At 45.9% G+C, this 20,535-nt stretch overlaps 1 protein-coding gene across 1 annotated transcript in view; it reads right to left on the reverse strand.

Annotated features, from left to right (window-relative positions):
• Nucleotides 1-19,584, reverse strand: part of CACNA1S (calcium voltage-gated channel subunit alpha1 S) — a 1,485,309-nt gene extending 1,465,725 nt beyond the window's left edge. The window contains exon 1 of the mRNA XM_073685020.1: nt 19,376-19,584. The gene's annotated coding sequence lies outside the window, so the exon portion shown is untranslated. The remainder of the gene's footprint in view (nt 1-19,375) is intronic.
• Nucleotides 19,585-20,535: the final 951 nt, after the last annotated feature.

Genomic DNA, 20,535 nt, shown 5'->3' on the forward strand with positions numbered 1-20,535 from the left:
TTCTTTTTTATTTTTTATTTACACTGCTCACTGTGCGGCATAAGTGATAGGGCGACTTTATTCTTCGGGTCGGTGCAATTACAGTGATACCAGATTTATTTCAGTGTTTTCTGTTTGGTTGCTATCACACAATAAAAAATTATTTTTTACAAAAATAAAACGTTTTTGCATAGCAATATTTTAAGAACTATAATTTTTCTATATTTCTGCTGACAAAATCATGAGGGCTTGTTGAATTATTTATGGGTACCATTTTCATGCACAAAACATTTTTTGATTACTTTTAATTCAGATTTTTCGGACTCAGAAAGAACAAAATCCCGTAATGCAGGTATCATTTTTTGATTGATTGATAAGACCGCTTCATTCTTTGGGTCAGTACAATTGCATTGATACCACATTTATATAATATTTTTATGTTTTGCCGCTTTTACACAATAAAAATTTTTATAGAAAAAATTGTTTTCCTGACAGCACCACAGGAGGTCGTCCTTCTTATCCCCTATAACGGCAGGAAATCACACTAGAAGTTAAATGAAAAGCCTTCCCACCCCCACCCATCAGTTTTTCTGTCTCTATGAGGACAGACATCAGAGAGGCACCAGAGCACAAAGTTACCTTCAGAGTGGACCCTCAAGGGGTATAGCGAACATTTTGAACCCAGAGGTACGACACAGAATTTGATAACATTAGGTCATCATATTGAATAAGTTGTCATTAGTCTTGAGTGCAAGTGCTCGCTACTTGAGTTTGCATCGGGTATGCACCAAGAATCGTGGGTACTCAAGTGACATGTTCGAGTCCCCGCCCCACATGTTTTACGGTTGTTAGACACCCAAAAAAAAACATGCGGGGATCGCTCGTGCATGGCAGGCAATCGCCGAGAGGATGTTTTGGCTTTATAACAGCTGCAAAACATATGGGGTGGAGACTCGAGCATGTCACTCGAGCACCCGTGATACTCAATGCATACCCGAGCACTCGATGCAAACTCAGGTAGCGAGCACTTGCGCTCAACACTAGTCGCCATATCGCCGTCTTCTTTTTTTCTTTACTTTTGAAAAAATCCCAACCCTAACCCTAGCATAACCCTAACACTAGAGTTTATTTCTTACTCCATTCCTCGTGCGGTATAAGTGATTAGACGACTTTATTCTTCAGGTCGTTGTGATTACAGCGATACTAGATTTATATTGGGTTTTTATGACTGACAGCTGTCACACACTAAAAAAACCTTTTTTTTGCAAAGACTAGTTTTTGCATCGCCATAGTTTGAGAGCTATAATTTCTCCATATTTCGGCCGACAGATTCATGTGACGGCTTGTTTTTTTGCGGGACAGGTTGACGATTTTATTAGTACCATTTTCGGGCACGTGACATTTTTTGATCACTTTCTAGTCCGATTTTTGGGAGGCAGAATAAACAAAAACCAACAATTCGGGATTTGTTTTTTTTATGCCGTTCTCCATGTGGTAAAATTGATAAGGCAGCGTTATTCTTCGGGTCAGTACGTTTACAGCGGTACTACAATTATATATTTTTTTATGTTTTGGCGCTTTTACACAATAAAAACTATTTTATAGAAAAAATAATTGTTTTTGTATCGCTTTATTCTGAAAGCTGTAACTTTTTTATTTTTAGGCCGATGGAGCTGTATGGTGGCTTGTTTTTTGAGGGATAAGATGACGTTTTTTATTTACATTTGTCTTTTTGACAGCGTTTTATTTCATTTTTTGCTTGGCAGTATGATAAAACATCGTTTTTTGCTTTGTTTTATATATATATATATATATATATATATATATATATATATATACACAGTACAGACCAAAAGTTTGGACACACCTTCTCATTTAAAGATTTTTCTGTATTTTCATGACTATGAAAATTGTACATTCACACTGAAGGCATCAAAACTATGAATTAACACATGTGGAATTATTTACTTAACAAAAAAGTGTGAAACAACTGAAAATATGTCTTATATTCTAGGTTCTTCAAAGTAGCCACCTTTTGCTTTGATGACTGCTTTGCGCACTCTACGCATTCTCTTGATTAGCTTCAAGAGGTAGTCACCGGAAATAGTCTTCCAACAATCTTGAAGGAGTTCCTAGAGATGCTTAGCACTTGTTGGCCCTTTTGCCTTCACTCTGCGGTCCAGCTCACCCCAAACCATCTCGATTGGGTTCAGGTCTAGTGATTGTGGAGACCAGGTCATTTGGCGTAGCACCCCATCACTCTCCCTCTTGGTCAAATAGCCCTTACACAGCCTGGAGGTGTGTTTGGGGTCATTGTCCTACTGAAAAATAAATGATGGTCCAACTAAACGCAAACTGGATGGAATAGTATGTCGCTGCAAGATGCTGTGGTAGCCATGCTGGTTCAGTATGCCTTCAATTTTGAATAAATCCCCAACAGTGTCACCAGCAAAGCACCCCCACGCCATCACACCTCCTCCTCCATGCTTCTCGGTGGGAACCAGGCATGTAGAGTCCATCCGTTCACCTTTTCTGCGTCGCACAAAGACACGGTGGTTGAAACCAAAGATCTCAAATTTGGACTCATCAGACCAAACCACAGATTTCCACTGGTTTAATGTCCATTCCTTGTGTTCTTTAGCCCAAACAAGTCTCTTCTGCTTGTTGCCTGTCCTTAGCAATGGTTTCCTAGGAGCTATTTTACCATGAAGGCCTGCTGCACAAAGTCTCCTCTTAACAGTTGTTGAAGAGATGTGTCTGCTGCTAGAACTCTGTGTGGCATTGACCTGGTCTCTAATCTGAGCTGCTGTTAACCTGTTATTTCTGAGGCTGGTGACTCGGATAAACTTATCCTCTGAAGCAGAGGTGACTCTTGGTCTTCCTTTCCTGGGGCGGTCCTCATGTGAGCCAGTTTCTTTGTAGCGCTTGATGGTTTTTGCAACTGCACTTGGGGACACTTTCAAAGTTTTCCCAATTTTTCGGACTGACTGACCTTCATTTCTTAAAGTAATGATGGCCACTCATTTTTCTTTACTTAGCTGCTTTTTTCTTGCCATAATACAAATTCTAACAGTTATTCAGTAGGACTATCAGCTGTGTATCCACCAGACTTCAACACAACACAACTGATGGTCCCAACCCCATTTATAAGGCAAGAAATCCCACTTATTAAACCTGACAGGGCACAAGTGAAGTGAAAACCATTTCCGGTGACTACCTCTTGAAGCTCATCAAGAGAATGCCAAGAGTGTGCAAAGCAGTCATCAAAGCAAAAGGTGGCTACTTCGAAGAACCTAGAATATAAGACATATTTTCGGTTGCTTCACACTTTTTTGTTAAGTATATAATTCCACATGTGTTAATTCATAGTTTTGATGCCTTCAGTGTGAATGTACAATTTTCATAGTAAAGAAAATACAGAAAAATCTTTAAATGAGAAGGTGTGTCCAAACTTTTGGTCTGTACTGTATATATATATATTTTTATTTTTTTACAGTGTTCACTAAAGGGGTTAACTAGTGGGACAGTTTTATAGATCAGGTGGTTCCGGACGCGGCGATACCAAATATGTATACTTTTATTGGTTTATTTTTTTTTTCATAAGAATATTTATTTACGGGTACAATATATTTTTATTGTTTTCATTTTTTTTTTTTATATTTTCACAATTTTTTTTTATATAGATTTTTTTTACTTTATGCCACTTTTGGAACTTTTACACTTTTTCTCAGTATGGGACTTTCACTTTTTACATTCTGATCGCCTGTATAGCACAGGAATGCAGCAGCATCCCTGTGCTATACAGCCTGTCAGCGCTGCACAGGCAGAAGATACTTTGATCGTCCACTGCGCATGATCAAAGTATTTTCCTGCTGTTTGGTGACCCAGATGTCATCATGACAACATCCGGGTCACCATGACAACCACGGGACCCGGCAGAGACGGTGCGGGATGCCGGAGAGGAGGTAAGTATCAGCGCTTACCTCCCCCCTTGCTCCCGCAATGCTTCAATCGACTTCGATCGCAGCATTTCGGGGGTTAAGGTGCAGGGAGTTTTGCAGGACCACTCCTTGCACATTGTCACAGCTGACACCCGGTACTATCAGCTGACACCCTGCAGCGATCGCGCCTGCACAGCCTGTGCGCAGGCGAAATCGCTAGGGCATACTAGTACGTATCTGGCCCATAAGGCCCAGGGCACAGATACGTATTAGTACGGCTTGGGTCAGAAATGGGTTAATAAATCAACCTGAAATTTAAAAAACAGCATACTTTGTCTACCTCCACATACAACCAAGCTTGTCGCTATACCACAATAGATAGATATATGGATAGATCCAGTACAGACCAAAAGTTTGGACACACCTTCTCATTTAAAATTTTTTCTGTATTTTCATGACTATGAAAATTGTACATTCACACTGAAGGCATCAAAACTATGAATTAACACATGTGGAATTATACACTTAACAAAAAAGTGTGAAACAACTGAAAATATGTCTTATATTCTAGGTTCTTCAAAGTAGCCACCTTTTGCTTTGATGACTGCTTTGCACACTCTTGGCATTCTCTTGATAAGCTTCAAGAGGTAGTCACCGGAAATGGTCTTCCAACAATCTTGAAGGAGTTCCCAGAGATGCTTAGCACTTGCTGGCCCTTTTGCCTTCACTCTGCGGTCCAGCTCACCCCAAACGATCTCGATTGGGTTCAGGTCTGGTGACTGTGGAGGCCAGGTCATCTGGCGTAGCACCCCATCACTCTCCTTCTTGGTCAAATAGCCCTTACACAGCCTGGAGGTGTGTTTGGGGTCATTGTCCTGTTGAAAAATAAATGATGGTCCAACTAAACGCAAACCGGATGGAATAGCATGCCGCTGCAAGATGCTGTGGTAGCCATGCTGGTTCAGTATGCCTTCAATTTTGAATAAATCCCCAACAGTGTCACCAGCAAAGCACCCCCACACCATCACACCTCCTCCTCCATGCTTCATGGTGGGAACCAGGCATGTAGAGTCCATCCGTTCACCTTTTCTCCGTCGCACAAAGACACGGTGGTTGGAACCAAAGATCTCAAATTTGGAGTCATCAGACCAAAGCACAGATTTCCACTGGTCTAATGTCCATTCCTTGTGTTCTTTAGCCCAAACAAGTCTCTTCTGTTTGTTGCCTGTCCTTAGCAGTGGTTTCCTAGCAGCTATTTTACCATGAAGGCCTGCTGCACAAAGTCTCCTCTTAAGAGTTGTTGAAGAGATGTGTCTGCTGCTAGAACTCTGTGTGGCATTGACCTGGTCTCTAATCTGAGCTGCTGTTAACCTGCGATTTCTGAGGCTGGTGACTCGGATAAACTTATCCTCAGAAGCAGAGGTGACTCTTGGTCTTCCTTTCCTGGGGCGGTCCTCATGTGAGCCAGTTTCTTTGTAGCACTTGATGGTTTTTGCAACTGCACTTGGGGACACTTTCAAAGTTTTCCCAATTTTTTGGACTGACTGACCTTCATTTCTTAAAGTAATGATGGCCACTTGTTTTTCTTTACTTAGCTGTTTTTTTCTTGCCATAATACAAATTCTAACAGTCTATTCAGTAGAACTATCAGCTGTGTATCGACCAGACTTCGGCACAACACAACTGATGGTCCCAACCCCATTTATAAGGCAAGAAATCCCACTTATTAAACCTGACAGGCCACACCTATGAAGGGAAAACCATTTCCGGTAACTACGTCTTGAAGCTCATTAAGAGAATGCCAAGAGTGTGCAAAGCAGTCATCAAAGCAAAAGGTGGCTACTTTGAAGAACCTAGAATATAAGACATATTTTCAGTTGTTTCACACTTTTTTGTTAAGTATATAATTACACATGTGTTAATTCATAGTTTTGATGCCTTCAGTGTGAATGTACAATTTTCATGAAAATCTTTAAATGAGAAGGTGTGTCCAAACTTTTGGTCTGTACTGTAGATAAATATGGATAGCTAGATATATATAATAGATAGATATACAGATAGATATAAATATGTGAGATATGTAGTCAGTGCTTTGCGTGTGTATCTTACTGTTCATGTAATTTATTAATAAATGATTACATTTCTGAAAAAAAAATGGCGTGAGGTCCCCCGTAATTTTATGAACCAGGAGAGGGAAAATGGACAGCTGGAGCTGATGTTTTTAGCTTGGGAAGAGGGTAATACCCATGGAGCTTCCCAGGCTACTATTATCAGTCCCCAGCAGTATACTTAGACTTTACTGGCTATTAAAATGGGGGACCGCCCAAAAAAATTGACGTGGGGTCCCCCTATTTTAACAGCCAGCATAGGCTAGGCAGATAGCTGGGTGCTGAGATTAATAGCCTAGGAAGGGGCCATGAATATTGGCCCCCTCCCAGACTACAAACACCAGCACTCAGCCACCCCAGAAATAGCACATCTATAAGATGCACCCATTCTGGCACTTAGCCTTGCTCTGCCCATTGCCCTGTGGTGGTGGCAGTGGGGTTATAGGGCTGGGGTTGATGTCAGCTTAAAATGCCAGCTGACATCAAGTCCAGGTTAGTAATGGAGAGGCCCACATAGTGAAAGTGAAATGTGAAATAAAAATGTAGCACCCTGAGGATTCGGCTGCTACAGGAGTATTGCACCTCCGCCAGGGGTGTGATATTCCACTCCCGGGTAAGGATGGAGTCTGGGTCTGAGCTCAGTAGGCTGCATGCACTACACACATCCCATTTCCGAGGGGCAGGCCGACGGTACTCCCACTTAGAAATGTGCAGGTACGACCGTGTCTGTCCCTGGCTGGAGTGGGAGGGGGTTGGAACATCCCTGTAGTGTAGGGGCAGATAGGGGGAGCAGTCTGGGTAGTGCTAGGAGCTCATTGGGTGCTGGTCACCTGAGCTCACACATAGAGGGTTATATAAGGTGGGAACCAACTAAGATCAGGGTCAGTTGTAGAGAGTCAGCCTTTGCAGAAGAGTCAGTTGTCAGAGGTTCAGAGCCAGTCAGAGGAAAAGAGCAGAAGAGCAGAGTGGCCCAGAGAAGAGAGAGAGAGGAGACAGAAAGACCCAGAGGGGGAAGCAGAAAGAACTCTGAGATTCCAAATCCAATCATCGGGTGAAGAGTTGGCAACAGGGTACCGGATCCCAAACTGGTGGGGGCTAAAGCATACCTCAGCCAGAGACCGGAGGCCGTGGGCAGCATCTGCCACGGCCACCCACCATATCCCCTCTGAAGGCAGACCACGAGTAGGGTCAGGGAACCCAGGGCCAAGGGTGACCAACAGAAGGCCCAAGGGAGCCGGACTTAGGTGGATCACTGGTGGGGAAGGCCAGAGAAAAGGACAAAACGGAAGGAGGGCTCAGGACCACGCTCCGGACTTGCTTGGGGGTTGGCCGAATCCAGGACCTGGTGGACGCAGCACGGCTCGGGTGGTCACTCAAGGCCGGAGTGGCCAGCTCAACAGCAGTAAGTAAAGACCATGAACTGCACAGCCTGACTCTGAGTCTTTATACCATCTACACTGCACCACCACAACCCCCATCCTCTGCACCTGACCCCCTGAGGCTATACCCCTCCCGTTGGGGGTTATACTACCTGGGCTGCACCAAACACCATCAGCCTCAGTGGACCCTGCTGCAGCGGCGGCCGTAGTGACCGCAATACAACGGGTGGCGTAGTCGACATTAAAGAACTTTATAACATCTGTAGGACTGCCACACACACTGAGTTTGACATCCTGGGCACGGACCGGGTCACAGCCGCTCGGAGACTACAACCCCCATCTGATCCGGCTCCGGGTATTCCCCTAAAGAATATGGCCCAGGGGGCGCGTCAAAAACACCCACACCCAGAATGAAATATTTTATTTGAAATAACCACACAGACTCCTTTAATATTTTTAATTAAACCCTACATACCATTAAGCCCATTCCTCTGAATCCAATGTTACCTGTAATAAAAATAAAATAATAATGCAACCTCTTCCTCACCTTTCCGACTTGAAGAACATGATATATTTGTCCCGCGACACGTCCAGCTATGCTGCATCTGGATGGCAGGGTGCATAGTAGCTTGACCTGACCATCCAGCCTGCCATCCTGCAGAGACACTGAGGAGCGCATGCTTGCACTCAGGGCCTGTCACGCTATGGGACCCGTGAGCTGTGCGATGCCGGTGTCAGCGCCCGCTCTCCCCCCGCTTGCTCAGGGCCCTGGCACAATACTTACCTCTCCCCTTCCCTCCGCAGCAGCTCCGGTCTCTTCCGCGGCTGCTGCACTGTGAAATCTCAGCTCAGAGGGCGCAGTGACGTTTTTACACCACGCTCTCTCCTGAGCTATCACAGGCAGCACAGAGCAGGAAGACGCCGGCGTGGGTGAGGGGTCCGGAGCAGCAGCAGCAGGTGAGAAGTGAGGTGAGTATTTGATTTTTTTTAATTTGCATAGAGGCATGGGGCATTATATGGGGGGGAGAACAAGTTATATTCTGCATGGGGCATTATATGGGGGGGAGGTGACATCCTGCATGGGGCATTATATGGGGGGGAGTGGAGACACCCTGCATGGGGCATTATATGGGGGGGGACAGGTGACACCCTGCATGGGGCATTATATGGGGGGGGACAAGTGACATCCTGCATAGGGCGTTATATGGGGGGGACAAGTGACATCCTGCATAGGGCATTATATGGGGGGCGGTAAAATCCTGCATGGAGCATTATATGGGGGGTGACATCCTGCATGGGGCATTATTTGGGGTGGGGAAGTGACATCCTGCATGGGGCATTATATGAGGGGAGAGTTGACATTCTGCATGGGGCATTATATGGGGGGAGGTGATATCGTGACATCCTGCATGGGGCATTATATGAGGGGGAGAGGTGACATCCTGCATGGGGCATTATATGAGGGGAAAGTGACATCCTGCATGGGGCATTATATGGGGGAGGAACAAGTGACATTCTGAATGGGGCATTATATGGGGGGGTGACATCCTGCATGGGGCATTATATGGGGGGGTGAACAAGTGACATCCTGCTTGGTGCATTATATGGGGAGGGAGAGGTGACATCCTGCATGGGGCATTATATGGGTGAGAGAGGTGACATCCTGAATGGAGCATTATATGGGGGGGAGAGGTGACATCCTGCATCAGGCATTATAAGGGGGGGTGACATCCTGCATGAGGCATTATGTGGGGGCCAGTATTCTGTATGGAGCATTATATGGGGGCCAGTATTCTGTATGGAGCATTATATGGGGACCAGTATCCTGTATGGAGCGCTATATGGGGACCGGTATCTTGTATGGAGCGTTATATCGGGACCAGTATCCTGTATGGAGCGTTATATGGGGACCAGTATTCTGCATGGAGCAATATATGGGGCCCATAATACTGTATGGAGGACTACTGTATACTGTCCAGTATGCACTGTGCATTGAGATAATATGCCAATTTCTGAGCTATTGTAGAATTTACAATAGATATCCCTAATGTAATGTAAGAAGTGAAATCTTTGTCCTTGTACTATATACACTTATCATAAAAATAAAGGGAACACTCAAATAACACATCCTAGATCTGAATGAATGAAATATTCTCATTGAATACTTTCTTCTGTACAAAGTTGAATGTGCTGACAACAAAATTACACAAAAATCATCAATGGAAATCAAATTTATTAACCATTGGAGGCCTGGATTTGGAGTCACTCCCAAAATTAAAGTGGAAAAACACACTACAGGCTGATTCAACTTTGATGTAATGTCCTTAAAACAAGTCAAAATGTCAAAATGAGGCTCAGTATTGTGTGTGGCCTCTACGTGCCTGTATGACCTCCCTACAACGCCTGGGCATGCTCCTGATGAGGTTGCGGATGGTCTCCTGTGGGATCTCCTCCCAGACCTGGACTAAAGCATCCGCCAACTCCTGGACAGTCTGTGGTGCAATGTGACGTTGGTGGATGGAGCGAGACATGATATCCCAGATGTGCTCAATCGGATTCAGGTCTGGGGAACGGGCGGGCCAGTCCATAGCTTCAATGCTTTGATCTTGCAGGAACTGCTGACACACTCCAGCTACATGAGGTCTGGCATTGTCCTGCATTAGGCGGAACCAGGGCCAACGGCACCAGCATATGGTCTCACAAGGGGTCTGAGGATCTCATCTCGGTACCTAATGGCAGTCAGGCTACCTCTGGCGAGCACATGGAGGGCTATGCGGCCCTCAAAAGAAATGCCACCCCACACCATTACTGACCCACTGCCAAACAGGTCATGCTGAAGGATGTTGCAGGCAGCAGATCGCTCTCCACGGCTTCTCTGGACTCTGTCACGTCTGTCACATGTGCTCAGTGTGAACCTGCTTTCATCTGAGAAGAGCACAGAGCGCCAGTGGCGACTTTGCCAATCCTGGTGTTCTGTGGCAAATGCCAAGCATCCTGCACGGTATTGGGCTCTGAGCACAACCCCCATCTGTTAACGTCGGGCCCTCATGCCACCCTCATGGAGTCGGTTTCTAACCATTTGTGCAGACACATGCACATTTGTGGCCTGCTGGAGGTCATTTTGCAGGGCTCTGGCAGTGCTCCTCCGGTGTCACGGGTGTGTCGCCATGAAGATCGTCGCGACTACACAGCCTGACTTCTCGCAGCTGAGTTTTTGGTGCTTTGTGTTTTTTGGTAGTGAGGGAGTTAATTCTCTCTCTCTGTGCTTGACGAGGCTCAGCCTCGCCCAGCTGCAGTTAATGCTGCAGTATTGGGATTCCTTCAAATACCTGCTGGTCTGATAGGGAAGTTGTCGGTGAAAGCATTTCTTGCAGACCTTCAGAGCGGATCGTTGTTTGGTGGAGTTTGGAGCGAAGAGTATGCGGTGTGGTTTCTTCCCTTCCTCCCTTTATCATTTATCTCCTAACCTGTAGTTGTTCCCTCTGTAATTGTGGTGTTAGTTTTTGTATGCAAGGTGGTTTTTGGTTTTCCCCTTGTACTGTCTCGTTTGTCTAGTACTGTGTTTTGGGCTGTTTCTATCCTGTTCCCCATTGTTGTGATCGGGGTCCTTCTCAGGACTAGATTACTGAGGTTCAGGGATATTCAGGAGTTTAGGGTTACGCTGTCGGCCTGGACCTCTGTACCATTAACAGTACCTCCAGGTTGAGGGATTAGTCAGGGCCCCCGTTTAGGGTCAGCTCAGGCCCCTGACCTCCTGTAAGCTGAGACAGCGTGACATCCGGACTGACACAGCAAACCTTCTTGCCACAGCTCGCACTGATGTGCCATCCTGGATGAGCTGCACTACCTGAGCAACTTATGTGGGTTGTAGAGTCCGTCTCATGCTACCATGAGTGTGAAAGCACAACCAACATTCAAAAGTGACCAAAACATCAGCCAGAAAGCATTGGTACTGAGATGTGGTCTGTGGTCCCCACCTGCAGAACCACTCCTTTATTGAGGGTGTCTTGATAATTGCCAATAATTTCCATCTATTGTCTATTCCATTTGCACAATAGCATGTGAAATTGATTGTCAATCAGTGTTGCTTCCTAAGTGGACAGTTTGATTTTACAGAAGTTTGATTTACTTGGAGTTATATTCTGTTGTTTAAGTGTTCCCTTTATTTTTTTGAGCAGTGTATATATTTCTCTGCGGTATTTGTTCATCATGAATCGTGGTATGTGTTAAAGGGGCCCACTGAGACTCTTTCGCCCAGGGCCCACAAAAACCTGGAGCCAGCCCTGCTTGCACTCCTCAGTGACTCGCGGTGCTGTCATTAATTTGAGTGATGTCCATGTCATATGAATTCAGTTCAACTTATTGACATCAGTTTGAGCGTGCCGCCAATGGCGGCAGACCACGCGACCGCTATGGGGCCCGGCGGGTGAGGGGGCCTGCGACGGCCGCTGCGGTCCGGCAGCTGTGCTGTGCTGACAGTGCTGTATGCCTTTAATTAAATGTAAGTGACACCCGCCGGCCGCCATATACCTTCCTCTAATCTTCTTCCTTTCTGGTTCCTGGTCTGCTGCTGGCTGAATGCTCTGGCTGGATTTGCATAAGAACGTCACGCCTCCTGGCTGACGTAGCTTTCCAGCCAGAGAGCAGCAGTGTGCAGGGCCCGGGCCGGAAGCAGGAACTCAGCACATGAGGGTGTGCACATCCATTCTGTGAGGACGGAGAGAGAGAGACGGTGAGCAGGGCCGGCAGTGTGTATTTTTTTTTTTAATGTGTCCCCTCACTGTGCTGGCGCTGCACTTTGCTGACTCCTGAGGGTGGAGGTGGAGGCCCCTGCCCCTGGCTGCACACAATGTGGAGGTGGGGGGCCCCTGTCTGCACACAATGTGGAGGGTGGGTGGAGGTGGGGGCCCCTGTCTGCACACAATGTGGAGGGTAGGTGGAGGTGGGGGCCCCTGGCTGCACACAATGTGGAGGGTGGGTGGAGGTGGGGGCCCCTGGCTGCACACAATGTGGAGGGGGGAGGGGGGAGTCCTGCACAAAATGTGGAGGGTGGGTGAGGGGAGTAAATAGGGCTCTGGGGGGGATGCTGCTGGCTTGTGGGGGCCCTAAGGAGGATTGTGGGGGCTTTGAGGGGGGGCTGCTGTGAGCTTGTGGGGCCCTGGGGGGGGATGCTGCGGGCTTGTGGGGCCCTGGGGGGGGATGCTGCGGGCTTGTGGGGCCCTGGGGGGGATGCTGTGGGCTTGTGGGGCCCTGGGGAGATGCTGCGGGCTTGTGGGGCCCTGGGGGGGGATGCTTGTGGGTGCTCTATGGGGGATGCTGCGGGCTTGTGGGTGCTCTGGGGGGGATGCTGCGGGCTTGTGGGTGCTCTGTGTGGGGCCCAGGAGGCATGAGGCATTACATGGCGTTCAGCCTGCGTATGGCATTACATGGGGACCAGGCAGTATTCTCTAAGGTGCATTATATGGGATCCAGTATTTTGTATGGAACATTATATGGGGCTCATAATACTGTATGGAGGACTATGTGGTACCCATAATATTGTATGGAGGACTATGTGGGGCCATTATACTGTATGGAGGACTATTTGGGGCCATTATTCTGTATGGAGGACTATGTGGGGTCATTATACTGTATGGAGGACTATGTGGTGCCCATAATACTGTATGGAGGACTATGTGGTGCCCATAATACTGTATGGAGGACTATGTGGTGCCCATAATACTGTATGGAGGACTATGTGGTGCCCATAATACTGTATGGAGGACTATGTGGTGCCCTTAATACTGTATGGAGGACTATGTGGTGCCCATAATACTGTATGGAGGACTATGTGGAGCCCATAATACTGTATGGAGGACTATGTGGGGCCCATTATACTGTATGGAGGACTATGTGGAGCCCATTATACTGTATGGAGGACTATGTGGGGCCCGTTATACTGTATGGAGGACTATGTGGGGCCCGTTATACTGTATGGAGGACTACGTGGGGCCCGTTATACTGTATGGAGGACTACGTGGGGCCCATTATACTGTATGGAGGACTATGTGGGGCCCATTATACTGTATGGAGGACTATGTGGGGCCCATTATACTGTATGGAGGACTATGTGGGGCCCATTATACTGTATGGAGGACTATGTGGGCCCATTATACTGTATGGAGGACTATGTGGGCCCATTATACTGTATGGAGGACTATGTGGGGCCCATTATACTGTATGGAGGACTATGTGGGGCCCATTATATTGTATGGAGGACTATGTGGGGCCATTATACTGTATGGAGGACTATGTGGGGTCCATAATACTGTATGGAGGACTATGTGGGGCCATAACACTGTATGGAGGACTATACTGACCGGTCTGCACTGTGCGCTGTGAGGATTCACCGGTTTCTGAGCTATTGTAGAATTTACAATAGATATCACTCATGACATGTAAGAAGTCAGTGAAATTTTTGGCATTGTACTGTATCTATAATTTCTCTGCGGTATCTGTGCATCATGAATTGTTGGATGTGTTAAAGGGGCCACTGAGACTCTTTCGCCCGGGGCCCATGAAAACCTGGAGGAGGGAGCACCATGTGACACTCCCTCTCCCATCATTTCTCCTCTGCGTCTGACGCAGCAGCATGATGACGCGCCACGCTGTGTTAGACAGTGGAGCTGGCAGCTGCTGAGGTGATGACAGAGACTGAAGCAGCAGGGAACGAGGAGCGGTAAGTATGGATTTATTTTTAAATCAGTGTGTACTGATAATACTGGAGGACTGGGGCTGCATTTTACCCTATGGGGGGCTGCATTATACTGCGTACAGGACGATGGGGGCATGCATTATACTGTGTGGAGGACCATGGCGGAGTATCTTCTACTGTGTGGAGGACCACGGCGGAGTGTCTTCTACTGTGTGGAGGACCACGGCGGAGTGCATTGTACTGTGTGGAGGACCACGGGGGAGTGCATTGTACTGTGTGGAGGACCACGGGGGAGTGCATTGTACTGTGTGGAGGACCACGGGGGAGTGCATTGTACTGTGTGGAGGACCACGGGGGAGTGCATTGTACGGTGTGGAGGACCACGGGGGAGTGCATTGTACGGTGTGGAGGACCACGGGGGAGTGCATTGTACTGTGTGGAGGACCACGGGGGAGTGCATTGTACTGTGTGGAGGACCACGGGGGAGTGTCTTGTACTGTGTGGAGGACCACGGGGGAGTGTCTTGTACTCTATGGAGTGTGGGGCAGTTGGGAGATCATACTGTGTTGGTGTCATCATACTTTACCCTGGGAGTTGAGGTGAGGTACAGTAGGGACATTATACTGCGCATGTGGAGGAATTCACCATGGGGGAATCATACCGTGTTTGGGGGACACTTTTGTTGGTATCACACTTTATGGGGCAATGAAAAAGGGATCTAGGACTTCAGCAGGAGGAAAATTACTATGTAAAGGCTGGAAAGTTGTGAGATCTGCTCTTCTGTGACCCCGACAATTATTTACATTTTTACATTTTTTTTGGGGGGGGGGGCCCAATTAGAACTTCTGCTATGGGGCCCCATGATTCCTATGTACGCCCCTGCTTGCAGCGCTGGGGTCCTGAGTTCAAATCCCAGCAAGGACAATATCTGCAAGGATTTTGTATGTTCTCCCCGTGTTTGCGTGGGTTTCCACCTCAGTAAAAAAGCAGCTATAGATTGTCTTGGAACCTTCCCACACACTTTTCTTAGCCAGGACTGCTCCTCGGCAGGTTTGTTTGGTCCCACCAGAGAATCCTCTGGTGCGCCCTGGCTTCTACATCAGGAGACTTCATGAGAGCACTAACTTTGCAGCTGCTATGGGACTCTTGAGCAGGGAAGAAAGGTGAGCTCTCAGAATCAAATCCTCTGGTGGGCCCAATGTTTTTCAATCTGAAACAGCTTCTCAGTGGGAGTTGTATTTCACCACAGCTCCATTCTTTAGCTCGGTGAAAGGGAAACAGTATCTACTCCGGCTGTCATTTCTCCATCACCTGGTTCCGCCCATTGTCACACACGACCATGCCTGGCTGTATGTTCAGCGGTGAGAGCCACAGATCAGGCTGCTGTGTTACAGCTTTTAACAACTCTGCAGCGCTGGGTGGTTTGACACCTAAGCATTAAGCATGTTATCTTCAGCACAGCCTGTTGCCGCTTGGCTAAGGCAGTGCTGCAGTGCTGTCAGCTTGTGACTGATGTGATCATTTTGGAGATGGAGGAGGAGGTGCATGAGCTGAACAATGTGATTACATTGAGGTTAAATTGGTGACGCTGTTTTTTATACTAAACAAAGATCCTACTTTTTTTTTTTAAGTCATTTTTTAAGACAAATGCATTCACCAGGAAATGTCATTTTAACATTTTACAACCTTATCTGGCCATGTGATGTGTGACATCATCAGACACATCCTGTTTTCTTTATGATGGAGGGACTCTGAATGTCACAAAGCCTATTTTTATAGGGCCATCAGGCGGCCCTTACTATTCTTAAAAGGCCAGCAGTCGGCCCTCGCTATTGTTAGAGAGCCATCAGCCGGCTATGCTTTGTTGTTCCCATTATTAACGAGTGTGTCTCCTATACTGTTATTGCCTATGCAGTGACGGCAATGGCTGCCAAAAATTCAGACGCAACCCAATACCCCTTTGAAGAGACATAGAGGAGGGTCTAAGTAAAAAAAAAATGTTCCCATTATAAAGGAGCGGGTCTCCTATAATGGTAATGCTCATGCTGTGACTGCAAGGGCTGCCAAAATTTGGGAAAAACCCCACTAACAATTTAAAGACACATAGAGCAGGGCCAATGTAACGACAAATTCCCATTAGAAAGGAGAGGGTCTCCCATACTGTTTGCCTATGCAGTGAAGCAATGGCTGCCAAAAATTTGGAGGCACTCCAATGCCCCTTGGAAGAGACGTAGAAGGCCTCATAAAAAAATGTTCCCATTAGAAAGGAGCGGGTCTCCTATACTTGTAATGCCCATGCACTAAGTGGGGGGTATACATGAACATACTGTATAAAAAAACATTTTTTACAGGCATCATAAACACCCTTTAAAAAAATTATGTGGGTGTTGCATCACCATGGTCACCCTGGTGATATGGTGGTGGAGGATGAGGATGAAGAGACGGAGGAGGACAAGAGCAAATAGCCAAAATCAGGAAGCATACACCCATGTGTGGGTGTGAAAAGGTGCACCTCCCAAAAAAAGACACTGGATTTGAGTTTATGCTACGCTGCTATCATTCGGTGGTGTTGAAAAGTCTGGCACAATCCAGCCCTTGTTTATTTTTATAAGAGTCAGCCTGTCAGCATTTTCAGCTGACAGGCGGATGCGCTTATCAGTTATAATTCCACCAGCAGCACTAAAAACCCGCTCTGATAAAACGCTAGCGGCAGGGCAGGCCAGGACCTCCAAGGCATAGAGAGCCAGTTCATTCCACGTATCCAGCTTGGATACCCAATTAATTATAAGGCACAGAGGAATCACAGAGGACATTGGTACGGTCGGCAAGGTACTCCCTCACCATCTTCCCAAACTTTGCACTCCTTGTGAGAGTACCCCGCGCCTCAGGACTTGTGCGATGGGAGGGGCTGAGAAAATTCTCCCAGAACTTTGACAGTGTTCCCCTGCCTCCGCTGGATTGGAGTGGTGTCTCTCTTGCCTGTAGTCCTTGGTTGTCCAACAAACTGTGACCTCTGCCGCCAGCGTTTTCAGATGGGAAGTTTTTTAGTAGTTCCGCAACAAGTGCCTTCTGGTACTGCCCCATTTTTGTAGACCTGTCCGCCTCAGGAATAAGAGATATAAAGTTCTCCTTGTAGCGTGGGTCTAGAAGTGTCACCAACCAGTAATAACTGTTACCCAAAATTTTGAGAACGCAAGGGTCATAGAAAAGGAAGTAACAAACTCAGCCATGCGTGCCAGACTGCTAACAGGCAAGACTTCCACGCTCACTACAAATGACTGAATTTGGAGCGAACTTATATGTGATCCGTGTGATGGACAAACCACAGTTTTAATTACCTGGCCTGTAGGTAACTATTTTGAACAGCAAACTGGTGTCAATAGCTTCACTGACACACTGAAACAAATTTTTAATGGAGGCCAGAAATGGCAGTATTTTCTGAAAACCTATATGTGATCCGTGTGACGGAAGAAAACACAGTTTTAAATACCTGGCCTGTAAGAAACTATTTTGAGCAGCAAACTAGTGTCAATAGCTTCACTGACACACTGAAACAAATTTTTAATGGAGGCCAGAAATGGCAGTATTTTCAGCGCATTATATGTGATCCGTGTGACAGACAAACCACACTTTTAAATAGCTGGACTTTTAGCCCTGTAATATGGAAAGGACCTGGCTGTATGCTGCAGTGCCAACAAGCAAATGGTGCAGAAAAAACGGCATTCTCTGGATTGCTTTTTAAGCAAATAATGAGGATTAAGATCCAAAAAAAACCTATTCCTGGCCCCTGAGACCTGGGCCTATTTCTAGAAATATCTAACAGCAGCAGCAGACAAAACTGGAATGGAGCCTCTTGTGCTATGTGCACTGCAGTCTGCTATATACCCTCCTGCCTATATACACTGCCTGCCTATATACACTGCCTGCCTGATATCTCTGCAGATGGATTAGTTCTCAGAAGGACTGTTTGTTGAGATGGATATGTGTCTCTAATATAGTTTGGCACACCTACACTAACTAGAAACAAGCAAATCTCTAGCTCAGCAGCACCTCTCCCTACACGGTCTGATTCCAGAGTGACTGTGATGAGCATGGTGGCGCCAGGTCTGATATAGACCTGATGACGCTGTGCGGCCAGCCAATCACTGTAATGTCCACAACCAACATGTATATGGCATTACAGTGCATGGCAGGCAATCCCTGCATGTTCATTGGCTCTGTAAAAGCGCCAAACATGCAGGGAGGGGACCCGATCTCCTGCCGAGCAACCCCAAAAATACTCGGCGAGCTACGAGCATGTCGAGCAGTGAGATGCTCGGGCGAGCACCGAGCAGTAGCGAGCATGCTTGCTCAACACTAATAAAAACCTATTGAACCATAAAAAATACATTGTACATTTCAGCTTAAAACACTTGCTTTTCATGTACTTGACAAAAAAATTGATTAATATGTCAAATAAAATTCCCTACGAAAACCCAGTCTAAGGATACCATCACAAGTCTGAGTTTCAGTGTATGGATGCTGACAAATTGGATTATCACAGAAATTCTGCAAATTCTGTGTTTCTGAATATTTTAGAGCAACCAGATCTTCACAGTATGTAGAATATGAGTAGGTACAATTTGGGTCAACAGTAGACAATGTTGTAGACAGGTGTAAATCTTGATGATAGAATGAGCTAGAGACCCTTAAGGGTCGAAGCATCTTTTAACCCAGCCATAGTACTGAATTTGTTAAGCATCTACAGCTAACAGCAGTGACCATTTAAATAAAAGTTTAAATCGCTGGGAATCCACCGATCCCGAGAACATGTAGCAGAGGTTGAGCATGTATACCATAACTCCATTTATTCTCTATAGACCTGCTGGAGATAGATAAAAACTTGGGGGGAACTATAATATATTTTATTTCAGATGTGAGTAACTGACGAAGAAGGCTCCAGTAGTAAAAGGAATGGCCTTGTGCTCTCCATGATACATGATGAAAAAACACAAACTGAATAATACAGTTCACTGTGAACAGCCTGGGTAACTCATCTTAGGTAACTGAATTTTTCTAAATTTACCAGTGGATACTAGCCAATCACATGTACATTCGGCAACAAGGATTATTTCTAGAAGGTTTTAAATATAAGCTGAGTAGTAAGTATCTAATAATCACAAGGGATTACATGCCGTGAATTCAAATAGCATTTGTATTAAAGATCCCAGAGAAAAGCTCATTAATTTAATTCCTATTGACACGTGGGCATGCACACAACAGACGAACAATTACCTTGTTCTCTTACACGTCGCTTCTCTCTGCCTGTCTTCTTTGCAAGAAAGCTTTCTTAAGGTAAATAAAATCCCATCAAATTCAGTACATTATATTGATAGAAACGTGTTCCGAAAACTCTGGAGAATGGGAGGTTTAGAAATGGCAACAGGTGGCCTTGCCTGAGCGCCTGTGGTTGTGAAGTGACATTCTCACACACAAACCATGATTATATTTAGACCCGAAAACATCTTGTGACAGCTGCAAAGCTCAAATTCAGCCAGCATGGGGGAGGAGAAGAGACGTGAGAAACTTCTGTAAAGACTATAGTTAGACAGATAGACAACACCCCCTGTTTCCAGGTGAAAAATTAGGAGATTATTAGCCTATTAACTGCACCTGTTTTCTGTTCCTGCGGTGCCATTTCTTCTTGTATGCAAACAATGGTCTGCGTTACTGTACATCACTGTTTTCGGTCACTTTCATCAGAGTTTGATCAGCATGTCAGTTTTTTCCATTAGCGTCTCATCAGCTTTTCTCAGATGAACAAAAACTAAACTGATGGAAGTTTCTCAAGTGTCTCTCATCAAACATAAAAAAGCAAAAAATAGGGCCCACACACCTTTAGTATTAAATTAATGTACAGGTGCACAAATATGCTATGTGGCCAATATACTAACATACACAGTACATATATGGTCCATCAGCACACTGCAACTCATGAATACAGGAACTCTAATATTGCTGTACATGTTAAAAATGTAAAGCACTTAGTAAAAGGAGTTTTCCCAAGAACAAAGTACATTTTAATTAATAGAACTTGGAATACAATTAAGTTCCATGTTTAGATGTGTTAAATAAAAATGTTCCTGTGCTGAGATAATCTTAGAAATGTGCTCATAATATCTACAGTGTAGTGGCTGTGTCTCACCATGCAGGGACAAGATCTGATTATACCACAGCTCCTGGGTAGGTGAGGACATAAAAGAGAGTACAGCATGGGATCAGAGGACGATTCTTTTTATTAGGCGAAACAGTTCCCTGCCTGTTTTAAAACCATGTTTTACGTCAAAGAAAAAATCAGCTATGATCCCCTGCTGTAATGTTAAAGTCTTTTGCTACCTCCCCTGCCCAGGAGCTGTGGTATGATCAGACCATGTTCCTCTATGGTCAGACACAGC

The sequence above is a fragment of the Phyllobates terribilis genome, unplaced genomic scaffold (genome assembly GCF_046119375.1).
Source record: "Phyllobates terribilis strain yellow unplaced genomic scaffold, ASM4611937v1 Scaffold_1__5_contigs__length_1240528914, whole genome shotgun sequence".
In the NCBI taxonomy this organism is placed as follows: Eukaryota; Metazoa; Chordata; class Amphibia; order Anura; family Dendrobatidae; genus Phyllobates; species Phyllobates terribilis.